General features: G+C 41.2%; 1 protein-coding gene and 1 long non-coding RNA gene across 31 annotated transcripts in view; one reads left to right on the top strand and one right to left on the bottom strand.

Annotated features, from left to right (window-relative positions):
* LOC147367489 (uncharacterized) overlaps window positions 1-16,221 on the top strand; it is a 110,000-nt gene that overhangs the window by 70,175 nt on the left and 23,604 nt on the right. The window contains exon 3 of one of the 5 annotated variants that reach the window (XR_015170122.1): window positions 1,056-3,732. The exons of the other annotated variants lie outside the window; for them this stretch is intronic. This is a non-coding gene — a long non-coding RNA (uncharacterized LOC147367489). Of the gene's footprint in view, window positions 1-1,055; window positions 3,733-16,221 lie in introns of those variants that run through there. 5 annotated transcript variants of the gene reach the window in all.
* Window positions 1-16,221, bottom strand: part of FRMD3 (FERM domain containing 3) — a 379,694-nt gene that overhangs the window by 24,676 nt on the left and 338,797 nt on the right. The window lies entirely within an intron of this gene.

The raw sequence follows: 16,221 nt of genomic DNA on the forward strand, positions 1-16,221 counted from the left end.
TTGATTATTTTGTTGATGGCAACTCTGGTCTACCAGTTGCTCACACCAAAAAATTTTGACTTCTTCTGTTTACTTTCACAATGGACCTGTTAGCAACTTCTATGTCTCCACCTTCAAAACATACCCAGAATTGGACCACACTTTGTACAATGTCCACTGCCACCAACCTGGTCCAAGCCACCATCTTTCTCATTTAGATTATGACAGTAGCATCTCATCTGATCCCCCTGCCTCAACCCCTGCCTGTGTAAGGGTCACTGTCAACTTGGCAGCGGGAGTCATCCTCTGAAAGCAGTGTGGATTCGATCATGTCACTCAACTGCTCAGGGTCCTCTCATGGTTTAGTATCTTCCTCAGATTATAAGCCAAGTCCTTGCAGGGGTGTCTAGGGCCCTACTCAGTGAGCCCTCTTCTCCTCTCCTAACTGCTGAGGTGAACTTGTTATTCTAGGACCCTTCCCCTTGTTCACTTGACTCCAGCCACAGAAGACTGGCTGTCCCTCACATATGCTCTTTCTTGCTGTTCCTTCTGCTTGGAGTACTCTTCCTTCAGGCAGGTTCATACACTCTCCCTCTTTTTGTAGGTTGTTAAATGTCACCTTCTCAGTGACATTATGTAAAATTTCAGTCTGTCTCCCCATCACTCTCTATTCCCCTTTCCTTATTTATTTTTATTCTGAGAAATCTAGGATCTAAGGATGAAAAACAGAGCACTGGCAAAATGAAGTATTGGTTTCTGGGGGAGACATAATCATGGTCATTAGTCCAGGGTCACAAAAGTCAAACCTGTATGGAGTAGGCAGGTGCTTAACATGAATGAGTAAGGGCCAGGTATGGGATGGTAGGGAGTGGTGGTGATTGGGGGAAAATGGACCATATTGAGCTCTGTTTGAAAGCTTTATTATTCAAATTTTAAAAAACATCTGTGCAGTCTACACAAAATGTACCTGTGAGTATTTTTAGGTCTATAAAAATCAAAGTCAACAAGAGAGTCTGAAATGCAGTAGTACTTGAGTGCAATCTCAAAGATGACAGAATGATCTTGTTCATTTCCAGAGCAAACCATTCAACACACAGTAATCCCAGTCTATGCCCCAACCACTAATGCCGAAGAAGCTGCAATTGAATATTTCTATGAAGACCTACAAGACCTTCTAGGATTAACACCAAAAAAAGATGTTCTTTTCATCATAGGGGACTGGAATGCAAAAGTAGAAAGTCAAGAGATACCTGGAGTAACAGGCCAGTTTGGCCTTGGAGTACAAAATGAAGCACAACAAAGGCTAACGGAGTTTTCCAAGAGAAAGCACTGGTCATAGCAAACACCCTCTTCCAACAAACAACACAAGAGATGAATCTACACATAGACATTACTAAATGGTCAACACTGAAATCAGATTGATTATATTCTTTGCAGCCAAAGATGGAGAAGCTCTATACAGTCGGCAAAAACAAGACCTGTGGCTGACTGTGGCTCAGATCATGAGCTCCTTATTGCAAAATTCAGGCACAAATTGAAGAAAGTAGAGAAAACCACTAGATCATTCAGGCATGACTTAAATCCCTTACGATTATACAGTGGAGGTGACCAATAGATTCAAGGGATTAGATCTGGTAGACAGAGTGCCTGAAGAACTATGGATGGAAGTTTGTAACACTGTACAGGAGGTGGTGACCAAAACCATCTTCAAGAAAAAGAATGCAAGAAGGCAAAGTGGTTGTCTGAGGACGCCTTAAAAATAGTTGAGAAAAGAAGAGAAGTGAAAGGCAAAGACATACCCAACTGAATGCAGAGTTCCAGAAAATAGCAAGGAGAGATAAGAAAGCCTTCTTAAGTGAACTATGCAAAGAAATAGAGGAAAACAATAGAATGGGAAAGACTAGAGATCTCAAGAAAATTGGAGATAACAAGGTACTTATATTTCATGCAAAGATGGGCACAATAAAGGGCAGAAATGGAAAGGACATAACAAAAGCAGAAGAGATTAAGAAGAGATGGCAGGAATACACTATGCAAAAAAGGCTTAATGATCTGATAACCGTGATGGTGTGGTCATTCACCTCGAGCCAGACAATCTGGAGTGTGCAGTCAAGTGGGCCTTAGGAAGCATTACTATGAACAAAGCTAGTGAAGGTATTTCAAATCCTAAAAGATACTGCTGTTAAAATTCAGCACTCAGTATGTCAGCAAATTTGGAAAACTCAGCAGTGGCCACAGGGCTGGAAAAGGTCAGTTTTCATTCCGATCCCAAAGAAAGGCAATGCCAAAGAATGGTCAGACTACCATACAGTTGCACACATTTCACATGCTAGCAAGGTAATGCTCAAAATCCTTCAAGCTAGGCTTCATCAGTATGTGAAACAAGAACTTCCAGATGTTCAAGCTGGATTTAGAAAAGCTAAAGGAATCAGAGATCAAATTGCCAACATCCGCTGGATCATAGAAAAAGCAACAGAATTCTAAAAAAATCTGCTTCATTAACTACACTAAAACCTTTGATTGTGTGGATCATAACAAACTGTAAAATTCTGAAAGAGATGAGAATACCAGACTACCCTGTCTCCTGAGAAGCCTGTATGCAGGACAAGAAGCAACAGTTAGAATCAGACATGGAACAATAGATTGATTCAATCTATTAAACCAATAGAGAAGGGAGTACGTCAAGGCTGCATATTGTCACCCTGCTTATTTATCTTATTTGCAGAGTACATCATGGGAAATGCTGGGCTGGAAGAAACACAAGCTGGAATCAAGATTGTTGGGAGAAATATCAACAAACTCAGATATGCAAATGATACCACTTTAATGGCAGAGAGTGAAGAGGAGCTAAAGAGCTTCTTGATGAGGGTGAAAAAGGAGAGTGAAAAAGCTGGCTTAAAACTCAACATTCAAAAAATGAAGATCATGGCATCCACTCCTGTTACTTCATGGCAAACAGTTGGGGGAAAAAGTGGGAACAGTGACAGATTTTATTTTCTTGGGCTCCAAAAATCACTGTGGACAGTGACTGCAGCCACAAAATTAAAAGACACTTGCTCCTTGGAAAAATAGCTATGACAAACCTAGACAGCATATTAAAAAGGAGAGACATCACTTTGCCAACAAAGGTCCATATACTCAAAGCTGTGGTTTTTTCAAGTAGTCATGTATGGATGTGAGAGTTGGACATAAAGAAGGCTGAGTGCTGAAGAATTGATGCTTTTGAACTGTGGAGCCGGAAAATAGTCTTGATAGTCCCTTGGACAGCAGGGAGAGCAAACCAGTCAATCGGAAAAGAAATCAACCCTGAATATTCATTGGAAGGATTGATGCTGAAACTCCAATACTTTGCCCACCTGATGCGATGAGCCAACTCACTGGAAAAGACTCTGATGCAGGGAAAGATTGAGGGCAGGAGGAGAAGGGGGTGACAGAGGATGATACAGTTGAATGGCATCACTGACTCAATTGACATGAGTTTGAACAAACTCTGCAAGATAGTAAAGGACAGGGAAGCCTGGTATGCTACAGTTCATGGGGTTGCAAAGAGTCGGACACAACTTAGCGACTGAAGGACAACAAGGCTTCTGGTCTATAAATGCTGCTAGGTAAATGCAGTGACAGAATAAGCTAGATTCCTGATGTTTCAGTCACCTAAGTGCTCCAGTACTTTGATCTCAACAACAAAAGTATTCACTTATTTTTGTAGAAAGGAGGAGGTGGGCATGGAAATAAATGCTTTCTTCCCTGTCATAGTTTTTCTGACCACTAGCATTAGATGTGCTGGAGTTTCATATTACTTTGCCCCTCATCTCTGTGCTCACATTTTAAGGTAGTGGGATGGAGTGGAAAGTAGACCAAAGGTTGGACAGCCAAGCTCTGCCACTTATGAGATTTTAGTTCTTAAGTTACTTCCATTGACAGATGAATGGATAAAGAAGATGTAGTACACATATACAAGGGAATTTTACTCATAAAATGAAACAATGCCATTTGGATGGACATGGATGGTCCTGGAGATTATCATACCAGGTGAAGTAAAGTCATAAAGAGAAAGACAAATATGATATCACTTATATGTGGAATAAAAAATGATACGATTGAACTTATTTACAAAACAGAAACAGACTCACAGACTGAAAACAGACTTGTGGTTACCAAAGGAGAAAGGTCAATGCAGGGGTGGGGGATAAATTAGGAAGTTGGGATTAGCAGATACAAACTATATATAATAGATAAATAGCAAGGATCTACTCTATAGCAAAAGGAACTCTACTTAATATTCTATAACAACTTATATGGGAAAAGACTGAAAAAAGAATAGATACAAAGTATGTGTATGTGTATAACTGAATCACTTTGTTGTATACCTGAAATTAAGACAATACTGTAAATCAACTATACTCCAATATAAAATGAAAATTTTTTTAAATTGACAGAGCTCAGTTTAACCACAAAATAAAAGTAACTCCTACCTCATAAGGCTGGGTGAGGGCTACACAAAATTATGGATGCATAAGTGCTATCTGTATCAAAAAAGTTTTAGGAATTAGATGTTACTATCTTACCAAAGAATATTAGGTTACATTGATCTATACCAAGCAGTATGTACATTTGGTCTGTTATGAAGCAGTATCATTTCATAAACATGTAGATTAGTCTTCTTATAAATCCACTCATACAGAGTGTACAAGGAAAATTGCATTATAGTTATCCATATTTTCTTAATATTCTTTATATGATAGATGCTTAAAGTTTCTTTCCTACATGCCCTTTTTTGATAAATTCTAACAATGTCCAAAGAAGCAGAACTGTTAAATTAGTAAGACGACCTACATTGTTTCATTAAATTTCTTTTACTTCATCTATACATGAGAAGCCTCCTGGATGTATCCACAAAGCTTAATGGCTGAAAACTTTTTTTAGAAATGATAAAACAATGATTAAGGAAAAGGAAATAGCTTTCAAATTTATATAATTATGCAGCCCAATTAGGAGTTCTGACACATAGGAAACAAAAAATGTTGACTATTGCAATTATATTTTAGTATAGTAATATAACTGTTTTTATATCATTACCATCATTATTCAACTTGAAGAAATACTTTATGAAGTGAAGTAGCAAGAATCAAAAGATGATGAAGGAGAAGACTGGCCATCATTGATGGACAGGCAGTGTGCCTGTTGTGTATGGTCAAGCAGGTTGCACACTGCTCATTCCAGTCAACACCTTTCACATGATCCCAATGTGATGGCACTTCCTAAAGACACGCCATTTACCACAACACAGCCTACTCAGCCGGCTGCTGACAGATGCTGTTGCTGAAAATACTGTTCTTTATCTTATTGCGAAGGCAAAACATAGAGACCTTTTTTAGTACAGCAGCAAAATTAGTAGCAGGTAAAAATGGAATAAGCATTGCTCACATTTACATTCAGAAGTCAGCTCTCTATTAACACTGAGCATATTTGTGACAGAGTCCAAAGACCACAGCTGCAATTACCAGCAACTTGTATGGTACAAAACAGCCAAAGAAAATGGCTAATGGTCGTTATCTAGTTTGCCTGTGTATGAATGAAACAGTGCAGTATCGGGTGTCACCAGAGCAGATGTCTTAAAATAAAGATAACAGGAACCCCTATCTATCTCATGAGTTTGTGGAAAGGCTCAAAAGTATGTTGACATGTGAGAAAGCCCTTGGCAATATCAATATCAGAATATTGTTATTTGCGTTTATCCACACTAACTTCCTTAGCCAAGACTTTGGGTTACCTGGGGTAACTTTACACCCCTTTGGCAATGCCTTTCCTATCTGGAACCTACCATTGTTGCTGCTGACATTTGGCTGAAACCAAACTGGCTCACTTTGCAGGAGACACTCTTTCAGCCTTGTTGCTTGCTCCCCCTGCCATGACCACACAGTCCTCACCCTGGGAACATTGGGCCTTTCTCTATGATGAAGGCTTTGGCAAATGGCATATTTGGGACCCACCACTCTGGTTCCCTCTGTGGCACTCCAAGTCACCCTATGCTGATACTCAACTATGGAATGCCCCCTAAACCTACAGAAAGAAACAAAGTGAAGTTGCTCAGTTGTGTCAGACTCTTTGCGACCCCATGGACTGTAGCCTACCAGGCTCCCCAGTCCACGGAATCTTCCAGGCAAGAGTACTGGAGTGGGTTGCCATTTCCTTCTCCAGGGGATCTTCCCAATCCAGGGATTGAACCCGGGTCTCCCACACTGCAGGCAGACACTTTACCGTCGGAGCCACTGGGGAAGCTCAGAACAGGGACACAAAGAAAGCAGTACCACCACCTGGCAGGGAGAGGGGGGTATTTTGGAAGACTGTAGAGGATTTTTTGGAGGTCACAAAGATGGGAGTATATCATGAGAAATGCTGGGCTGGAAGAAGCACAAGCTGGAATCAAGATTGCCGGGAGAAATATCAATAACCTCAGATATGCAGATGATACCACCCTTATGGCAGAAAGTGAAGAGGAACTAAAAAGCCTCTTGATGAAAGTGAAAGTGGAGAGTGAAAAAGTTGGCGTAAAGCTCAACATTCAGAAAATGAAAATCATGGCATCTGGTCCCATCACTTCATGGGAAATAGATGGGGAAACAGTGCCAGACTTTATTTTTTGGGCCTCCAAAATCACTGTAGATGGTGACTGCAGCCATGAAATTAAAAGACACTTACTCCTTGGAAGGAAAGTTATGACCAACCTAGATAGCATATTGAAAAGCAGAGACATTACTTTGCCAACAAAGGTCTGTCTAGTCAAGGCTATGGTTTTTCCTGTGGTCATGTATGGATGTGACAGTTGGACTGTGAAGAAAGCTGAGCGCCGAAGAATTGATGCTTTTGAACTGTGGTGTTGGAGAAGATTCTTGAGAGTGCCTTGGACTGCAAGGAGATCCAACCAGTCCATTCTGAAGGAGATCAGCCCTGGCATTTCTTTGGAAGGAATGATGCTAAAGCTGAAACTCCAGTACTTTGGCCACCTCATGCTAAGAGTTGACTCATTGGAAAAGACTCTGATGCTAGGAGGGATTGGGGGCAGGAGGAGAAGGGGACGACAGAGGATGAGATGGCTGGATGGCATCACTGACTTGATGGATGTGAGTTTGAGTGAACTCTGGGAGTTGGTGATGGACAGGGAGGCCTGGCTGCGGTTCATGGGGTCGCAAAGAGTCAGACACAACTGAGCGGCTGAACTGATCTGACTGAAGACTGGCAGGGTCAGCATCATTTAGTGGGTGTGTGTCAAGGATATCAGACATCCAAAAATGCATAGGATGGCCCCACAAGGAATTATCTTGCATCCTACATGACTTTTAGGTGTCTATTAAATATTATATATGTAGGTGAGAAACCTATTTAGAATGATCTGAATTTAGAACCTACCTGTGTTTTACATTTAAACCTAAAGCATCTGGATAAGATTTTAACATACTTTGAATTTTTCACGCATACAACCACACTGGGAAAATTGAAGGAAGTATCTTGCCAAGAGTTCATCTGTTCAGAACATCACACCATGCTGTCCGGAATGACCAAGGTGTCCAAGAGGCCTATACAGTAGCACATATTTCGGTATCTGTTGAGTGGCACCCATGTCCCCCCCATTACATTCACAGAAGAGCTAGTGTCCCACTCCTTAATTCTGCCTCTTGGTGAATCATGCTTAAGAAAAACCTTTGTGAGTTCCCTGGTGATCCAGCGGTTAAGAATTCACCTGCCAATATAGGAGACAAGGGTTCAATCCTTGGGCCATGAAGATTCCACATGCTATAGGGCAACTAAGTCCATGTACCACAACTGCTGAGCCTGAGCTCGGGTCTGTGAGCTGCAACTACTGGAGCTCACATGTCCCAGAGCCCGTGCTTAACAGCAAGAGAAGGCACTTCAATGAAAAGCCTGCACACCACAACTAGAGCCCACGCATGGCAACAAAGACCCGCTACAGCCAAAGATAAATAAATAGAAAAACATTTGGAAAGACTTGATTTTTTAATTGTAAATTACTTATAATTTCCCATGACATTATAGTTAGAACATTATTTTGACTTTTAAAGTTATGTGTAAGTAGACTGTGTTTTCTCTGAGGTTCATTTCAGGATGGTAGAGAGGATATTAAGATCTTTGTTATTACGTGGAGACACTGAATCTAAAAGGACTGACAATTGCTGCTTAAGAACTCACAAAACTGTCGGGTCTCTACAAAGGTCATATATTTGTTGCCTATTAACTGGAACCATCCTTGCTGTGGTGAGCTAACTTCTGATTGACCTACTTATGTTGATCAGTGTAGCTATCTTGGCTCTGGGAGGTGTGCTGTACTCTTGAATTGAGGGTAGGGAGAGAGGAGTGAAGGAAGAGTGTGAGAGAAGGAAAGAGGTCATCACTCCACTTCTAGGAAATTGGATGAAATGGATGGAGCTATAGCCTGGAATTCTGGGGACCTAGATTGCATTCCACCCAACTTTCTTTGTGTCCTTGGGTATGTCTATGAGTCTTGGACTTTTTAACCTAAAAATTGACCAGACCTTTCCCAGTTCCAGCATTCTTAGTCTAGGTCTTAATAAAATGTCTTAGGCTTGATCTTAGTCTGCTGCTGCTGCTAAGTCGCTTCAGTCGTGTCCGACTCTGTGCGACCCCATGGACGGCAGCCCATCAGGCTTCCCCGTCCCTGGGATTCTCCAGGCAAGAACACTGGAGTGGGTTGCCATTTCCTTCTCCAATGCATGAAAGTGAAAAGTGAAAATGAAGTCGCTCAGTCGTGTCCGACTCTAGCGACCCCATGGACTACAGCCTACCAGGCTCCTCCGCCCAAGGGATTTTCCAGGCAAGAGTACTGGAGTGGGGTGCCATTGCCTTCTCCAGATCTTAGTCTAGGACTCAATAAAATGTCCCACTTAAAACTATACATGCGCTTTCCCTGAAAGCACCAATCACCTGCATATAATAAACAGAGCTATTTCTGCTGTATCTATAGAACATTGCAGAAGAGGGAAAAAGACAAGGGCACTAAGATTTTTAATTTTTACAGGGCTAGACATTTTAGGCCTGTGATCATGTGATATTCATAAAAGGAGATGAGGAAAGTGAGGCTCAGAGAGGTTAGGTAACTTGCACAAGGTCATGACTCCAGGAAACAACATAGCAGGAGTTTGTGCCCAAACCTGCCTGACTCCAAAGCTTTGGAGTAACCACAATGGTCTTATTTACATTCCTGAAGAGAAGGTAATCTGGGAGGCCCAGAGGGACCCTCACTTCTCAATAAAAGAGGAAGAATCTTCCATGTTATTGGCCAATTTCATTTGCTGAAACCACACTATCATTATATGTAAGGTGAGCACTGGTCCCTGTTTGCCTGGTATAGTTCCTATTGCCTGCTGTCTTAGCAGCATTAAAATGCCTATTTTACCCCTGAAAGGTTTGCTTAGTAGATTTTATAGTCACCTAATTATGTTTCTATGTCACAGCTCCTGTGATTGTATCATGGCCAGGAGAGAAGCAAAATAAATAAATAAAACCACTTACTGTTATGGGGATTAGTGGTTTAGATTAGAAATAAACCTTCAAGTTTATTTTATTCTACATGTGCTATCAGTCTGTAAAATGTTTTCTATCCACATTAAGTAGCATGCAGACTTCCAACTGTAGTAACACAGTATGTCATAAACTATGTGACTCTTTTATCTTCCCTTTTTTGGGGATAAAGTCTAATACTTCAAGTGAAGCTTGTGTCACATACAACAGAGCTATTTCTGCTGTATCTATAGAAGAACATTGGGTTCTTCTAAACAGGATGTTTTCTTTTAAACCTAATGTTTAAAAGAAAATATCCTGAGGATGACTTGTACATTCTCAAAGGAGAGTTTCACTTTCAGGCATGGGCACTGCAAAATATCTCACATTAGAAATGTACCTGATGCCTCCGAATAAACTTGGGAGGCTGCCTGTTCATTCTATTTAAAACCGGTTAGAGTCATCCCAGTGACTCAGGAAAGTATAGACGAATGGAAACTTAGACAGACACACACACTTCACAGGAAATCCTAATATTCCTCCTAGCCATGAGCACCAATCTCACCTCCCTTTGTTATAACCCCCAATGTCTTGCTCATGCCTCTAAGAGTAGCTGAACATTTTGAAACCTTTTACGATGATTTTGATGTCAATATCTAGAATTCAAGAGAATCAATCCTTGTCTTTACATTGCAACAGTCAACTGCCCCTTCCAGACACTGAAGTGTCCCTCACCAAGGTATCCAATGATTAGCATGTTGCTAATGTGCACTCTTTCCTGTCCTTCTCCTGGCCACTGTACCTCTGTGACTCCACACACTCTTGGTTTCTGTCTCATGATTCTAAGCTACTTCTGTCTTTCCCACAGTCTTTTCATGTCTACTTGTGGTAGCCTCAGGTCTCTGCTCTTGTCACACTGTAGCCTGCCACTTGGCATCTCAACCGTATGCATGGCTCCACCATGCTCCTGCAGCATTTCTCTGTACAGCTCTGCACGTCATTAGTGTCCTTGCCCATTTTTCCTTGAAATTAATTTAGGAAACTGTGCACACTATTACCTTTTGGATATTACTATTAAGGTTAAGAGTATAAGATCTCATCAAAAAGTTACAGCTGTGGAAAACCATATGGAGATTCCTCAAAAAAAACTAAAAATAGAACTACCTCATGACCCAGAAATTCCACTCTTGTGTACATCCAAAAAACTTCAGTTTATCAAAAAAAAAAAAAAAAACCTTAAAAACATTAATTCAAAAAGATAGATGAACCCCAGTGTGCATAACAACATTATTTACAATTGCCGAGATAAGGAAGCAACCTATCTACCAACAGGTATTTGAACAATGAAGATGTTGTGTATACATACAGTGGAATACTACTAAGCCATAAAGAAGAAAATCTTGCCATTTACAGCAACGTGGATGGACTTGAAAGGCATTATGTTAAGTGAAATAAGTCAACAAAGGCAAATACTGTATATTATCACTTATATGAGGAATCTAAAACACACTACAAACCAGCAAATATAACAAATAGAAGGAAAATCACAGATAAAGAGAAAAAACTAGCAGTTTCCGTGGACGGAAGGGAGGAGGGAAGGGCAACATAGACGTAGGGGATTAAAAGGTACAAACTATTAGGTATAAAATAAGCAACTAGGATATATTGTACAACACCAGGAATATAGCCAATATTTTATTTTATTTTTTAAGTTTTATCGAAATATAGTTGACTTATGGGCTTCCCTGGTGCTTCACATGGTAAAGAATCTGCCTGCAATGCAGGAGACCCAGGTTTGATCCCTGGGTTGGGAAGATCCCCTGGAGAAGGGAATGGCTACCCACTCCAGTATCCTTGTCTGGAGAATCCCATGGACAGAGGAGCCTCACGGGCTCCATGGGGTTGCAAAGAGTTGGACACGACTGAGCGAGTTAATTTATAATGTGTTAGTTTCAGATGTACAGCAAAATGACTTAAAATCCTCTTCTATTATAGGTTATGACAAGATACCAGGGCTTCCCTGGTAGCTCAGTGGTTAAAGCCTTTGCGTGCAATGCGAGAGACCTGGGTTCGATCCCTGGGTTGGGAAGATCCCCTGGAGAAGGAAATGGCAACCCACTCCAGTATTTTTGCCTGGAGAATCCCATGGATGGAGGAGCCTGGTGAGCTACAGTCCACAGGGTTGCAAATAGTTGGACATGACTGAGCAACTTCACTTTCATTTTCACAAGATACTGAGTATAGTTTTCCTGTGCTATACAGTAGGTTTTTGTGGTTTATCTAGTTTATATATTATTGTTGTCTGTCACTAAGTTGTGTCTGACTCTTTGCGGCCCCATGAACTGCAGCACGCCAGGCTTGTCTGTCCTCCACTGTCTCCCAGAGTTTGCTCAAACTCATGTCCATTCAGTCAATGATGCCATCCAACCAACTCATCCTCTGTCGCCCCCTTCTCCTCTTGCCCTCAGTCTTTCCCAGCATCAGGGTCTTTTCCAGTGAATCAGCTCTTCGCATCAGGTGGGCAAAGTATTGGAGTTTTAGCATCAATCCTTCCAATGAATATTCAGGGTTGATTTCCTTTAGGATTGACTGGTTTGATCTCCTTGCTGTCCAGGGACTCTCAAGAGTATTTCCAGCACCACAATTCAAAAGCATCAACTTTTTGGCACTCAGCCTTCTTTATGGTCCAACTCTCATATCCGTACAAGACTAGTAGAAAAACCACAGATTTGACTATATGGACCTTTGTCTGCAAAGTGATGTCTCTGCCTTTATTAAAAGGCTGTCTAGGTTTGTCATAGCTTTTCTTGCAAGGAGCAAGTGTCTTTTAATTTCATGGCTATAGTCACTGTCTGCAGTGATTTTGGAGCCCAAGAAAATAAAATCTGACACTGTTTCCACTTTTTCCCCATCTGTTTGCCATGAAGTGATGGGGCTTGCTGCTATGATCTTAGTTTTTTGAATGCTGAGTTTTAAGCCAGCTTTTTTACTCTCCTTTATCATCCTCATCAAGAGGCTCTTTAGTTCCTCTTTGCTTTCCGCCATTAGAGTCGTATCATGTGCCTATCTGAGGTGGTTGATATTTCTCCCAGCAGTCTTCATTCCAGCTTGCTATTCATTCAGCCTGGCATTTCCCATGATGTACTTGCATATAAGTTAAATAAACAATGTGACAATATACAGCCTTGATGTACTCCTTTCCCAACTTTGAACCAGTCTGTTATTCCATGTCCAATTCTAACTGTTGCTTCTTGTCATGCATACAGGTTTCTCAGGAGACAGGGTAAGATGGTCTGGTATTCCCATCTGTTTAAGAATTTTCCACAGTTTGTCGTGAACACACAGTCAATGAAGTAGAAGTAGATTTTTTTTTGGTAATTCCCTTGCTTTTTCTATGATCCAGTGCATATTGGCAATTTGATCTCTACCTGTGCCTTTTCTAAATACAGCTTATAAGTCTAGAAATTCTTGGTTCATGTACATTTGAAGTCTAGCTTGAAGGATTTTGAGCATTATCTTGCTAGCATACGAAATGAGTACTGTTGTAGGACAGCTTGGACATTCTTTGACATTGCCTTTCTTTGGGATTCAAATGAAAACTGACCTTTTCCAGTCCTGTGGCCACTGTTGAGTTTTCCAAATTTGCTGGCATATTGAGTGCAGCACTTCAACAACATCATCTTTTGTGATTTGAAATAGATTAGCTGCAATCCTGTCACCTCCACTAGCTTTGTTCATAGTGATGCTTCCTAAGGCCCACTTGACTGCACACTCCAGGTTGTCTGGGTCTAGGTGAGTGACCACACCATCATGGTTATCTGGGTCATGAAGACATTTTTGGATAGTTCTCATGTGTATTCTTGCTACCTCCTGTTAATCTCTTCTGTTTTTGTTAGGTCCTTGCCATTTCTGTCCTTTACTGTACCCATCTTTGCATGAAATCCAAGTACCTTGTTATCTCCAATTTTCTTGAAGAGATCTCTAGTCTTTCCCATTCTGTTGTTTTCCTCTATTTCTTTGCATTTTTCATTTAAGAGACTTCCTAATCTCTTCTTGCTATTTTCTGGAACTCTACATTCAGTTGGGTATATCTTTGCCTTTCACTTCTCTTCTTTTCTCAGCTATCCGTAAGGCGGCCTCAGATAATCACTTTGCCTTCTTGCATTTCTTTTTCTTGGGGATAGTTTTGGTCACCACCTCCTGTTCAGTGTTACAAACCTCCATCCATAGTTCTTCAGGCACTCTGTCTACCCTTGAATCTATTGGTCACCTCCTCTGTATAATCATAAGGGATCTGATCTAGGTCATACTTGAATGGTCTAGTAGTTTCTCCTATTTTGTTCAATTTAAGCCTGAATTTTGCAAGAAGGAGCTCATGGTCTGAGCCACAGTCAACTCCAGGTCTTGTTTTTGCTGATTACAAGTGCTGGTGAGGATGCAGGAAAAGGGGCACTCCTGTGCACTGTTGGTTTACCCACTATGGAAAAAAGTATGGAGGTTCCCCCCAAATTAAACAGAACTACCACTTCTGAGTATAGATCCAAAGGAAATGAAAACAGGATCTCAAAGAGAAATCTGCACTCCTATGTTCACTGCAGCATTACTCGCTATGGCGAAGATATGGAAACAACCTAAATGGCCATCAGTATATGAATGGATGGGCTTCCCTGGTAGCTCAGCTGGTAAAGAATCTGCCTGCAATGCAGGAGACTCCAGTTCGATTCCTGTGTTGGGAAGATCCCCTAGAGGAGGGATAGGATACCCATTCTAGTATTCTTGGGCTTCCCTGGTGGCTCAAATGGTACAGAATCCAACTGTAATGCAGGAGACCTGGGTTGATCCCTGGTTGGGAAGATCCCCTGGAGGAGGGCATGGCAACCCACTCCAGTATTCTTGACTGGAGAATCCCCATGGACAGAGGAGCCTGGCAGGCTATTGTCCATTAGGTTGCAAAGAGTCAGACATGACTGAGTGACAAAGTACAGCACAGCACAGATGAATGGATAAAGAAGATGTAGTATATGTACACAATGGAATATTATACAACCATAAGAAAGAAGAAAATCCTGCCATCTGTGACAGCATGGACAGGCCTTGAAGGCATTATGCTAGGTGAAATAAGTCAGAGAAAGACAGAAACCCCATGGTATCACTTATGTGTGGAATCTGAAGAAAAAGGAAAAGTCAAACTCATAGAAACAGAAAGTAGTAAAATGGTTGCCATGGACTAGGGGGTGAGAGAAATGGGGAAAGGGTACAAACTTTCAGCTGAAAGATGAATAAGGTTTGATGTTCAAATGTAAAACATGATCTTTATAGTTGGTAATACTGTTTTACATAGTTGACATACGCGAGAGAGTAGAACTTAAGTGTTCTCATCTGAAAAAAAGATAAATATGTGAGGTGATGCATGTACTAATACGGGGAACTTTTCACAATGTGTATCAAATTGCTACAATGTATACTTTAAATATCATTCAGTTTTGTCAATTATGCCTTGATAAACTGAAATTAAAGAGATTATAAGGTCTCTCTTAAATATTCTATATCTGAATCCTGGCCTTGTATTGTCATGTAACCTTGGACAAGCTACTAAGTCACTCTTTTCTGTAAAATCTATAAAATGGGAAAAATTCAGGCCATATCATATGGGGATATTGTGCACAGAGGAGTCATAAATAAACATGTGGGAAGTGGCTGGCACTTAGTAAACACTCAATAACATTACTATTTACATATTAAAATGTCTGAAAGATCCTAAGGAGAAGAAACCAGTTTTGTTTTATTTAACTTAATAACTGGTTTAGGACTTCCCTGGTGGCTTAGTGGTAAAGAATCCACCTGCCAATACAGAAGACATGGGTTCAGTTCCTGGTCAGGGAAGATGCCATTTGCCACGGAGCAACTAAGCCTTTCAAGCCTGTGAGCCACAACCACTGAGCCCATGTACCGCAGGTACTGAAGCCTGCATGTCCTACAGCTCATGCTCCCCAACAAGAGAAGCCACCACAATGAGAAGCCCACACGCTGCAATGAAGAGTAGCCCCTGCTCACCGCAACAAGAGAAAAGCCTGCACAGCAATGAAGACTCAGCACAGTCAAAATAAATACATACATAAAATTATTTTTTAAAAAACTGGTTTAACTTGACCAGAGATGTTTGAACATAACTTAGTTTGAGAAATACATCTTACTGCATTTCTGACCCATCTCAACTCAAAACCATCCAGTGAGCTACAGAGTCACCACACACCTGAGTGTAGGATCATCAACCTCAGCATTTCCAAATCCAAGCAATGTATGTCCCACCCCAGCCTTTTCCTCCTCTACTCGTTACTACATAATATTAATCTTTAAAGAGCACCACCCTCTGCCCACACCAGCAATCTAAGGGTTGGCCGTAACTTTTCACTCACTGCTTACTCCTAACCTGTCACCAGCTTCTACAAACTCTGCCACTATATTCACTTTCAAAGTGGTCCCTGCCTCCCCATCGCCCCATGCTTGAGAGTGAAAAAAGGTGAAAGTGTTAGTCACTCAATCATGTCCAACTCTTTGCAACCCTATAGACTGTAGCCTACCAGGCTCATCTGTTCATGAGATTTGCCAGTCAAGAATACTGGGGTGGGTAACCATTCCCTTCTCCAGGGTATCTTCCCGATCCAGGGACTGAACCCAGGTATCCTGCATTGCAGGCAGATTGTT

This window comes from Bos grunniens, chromosome 8 (genome assembly GCF_055505025.1).
Source record: "Bos grunniens cultivar Pamir isolate PY7600 chromosome 8, Bosgru_T2T1.0, whole genome shotgun sequence".
Lineage (NCBI taxonomy): Eukaryota > Metazoa > Chordata > Mammalia > Artiodactyla > Bovidae > Bos > Bos grunniens.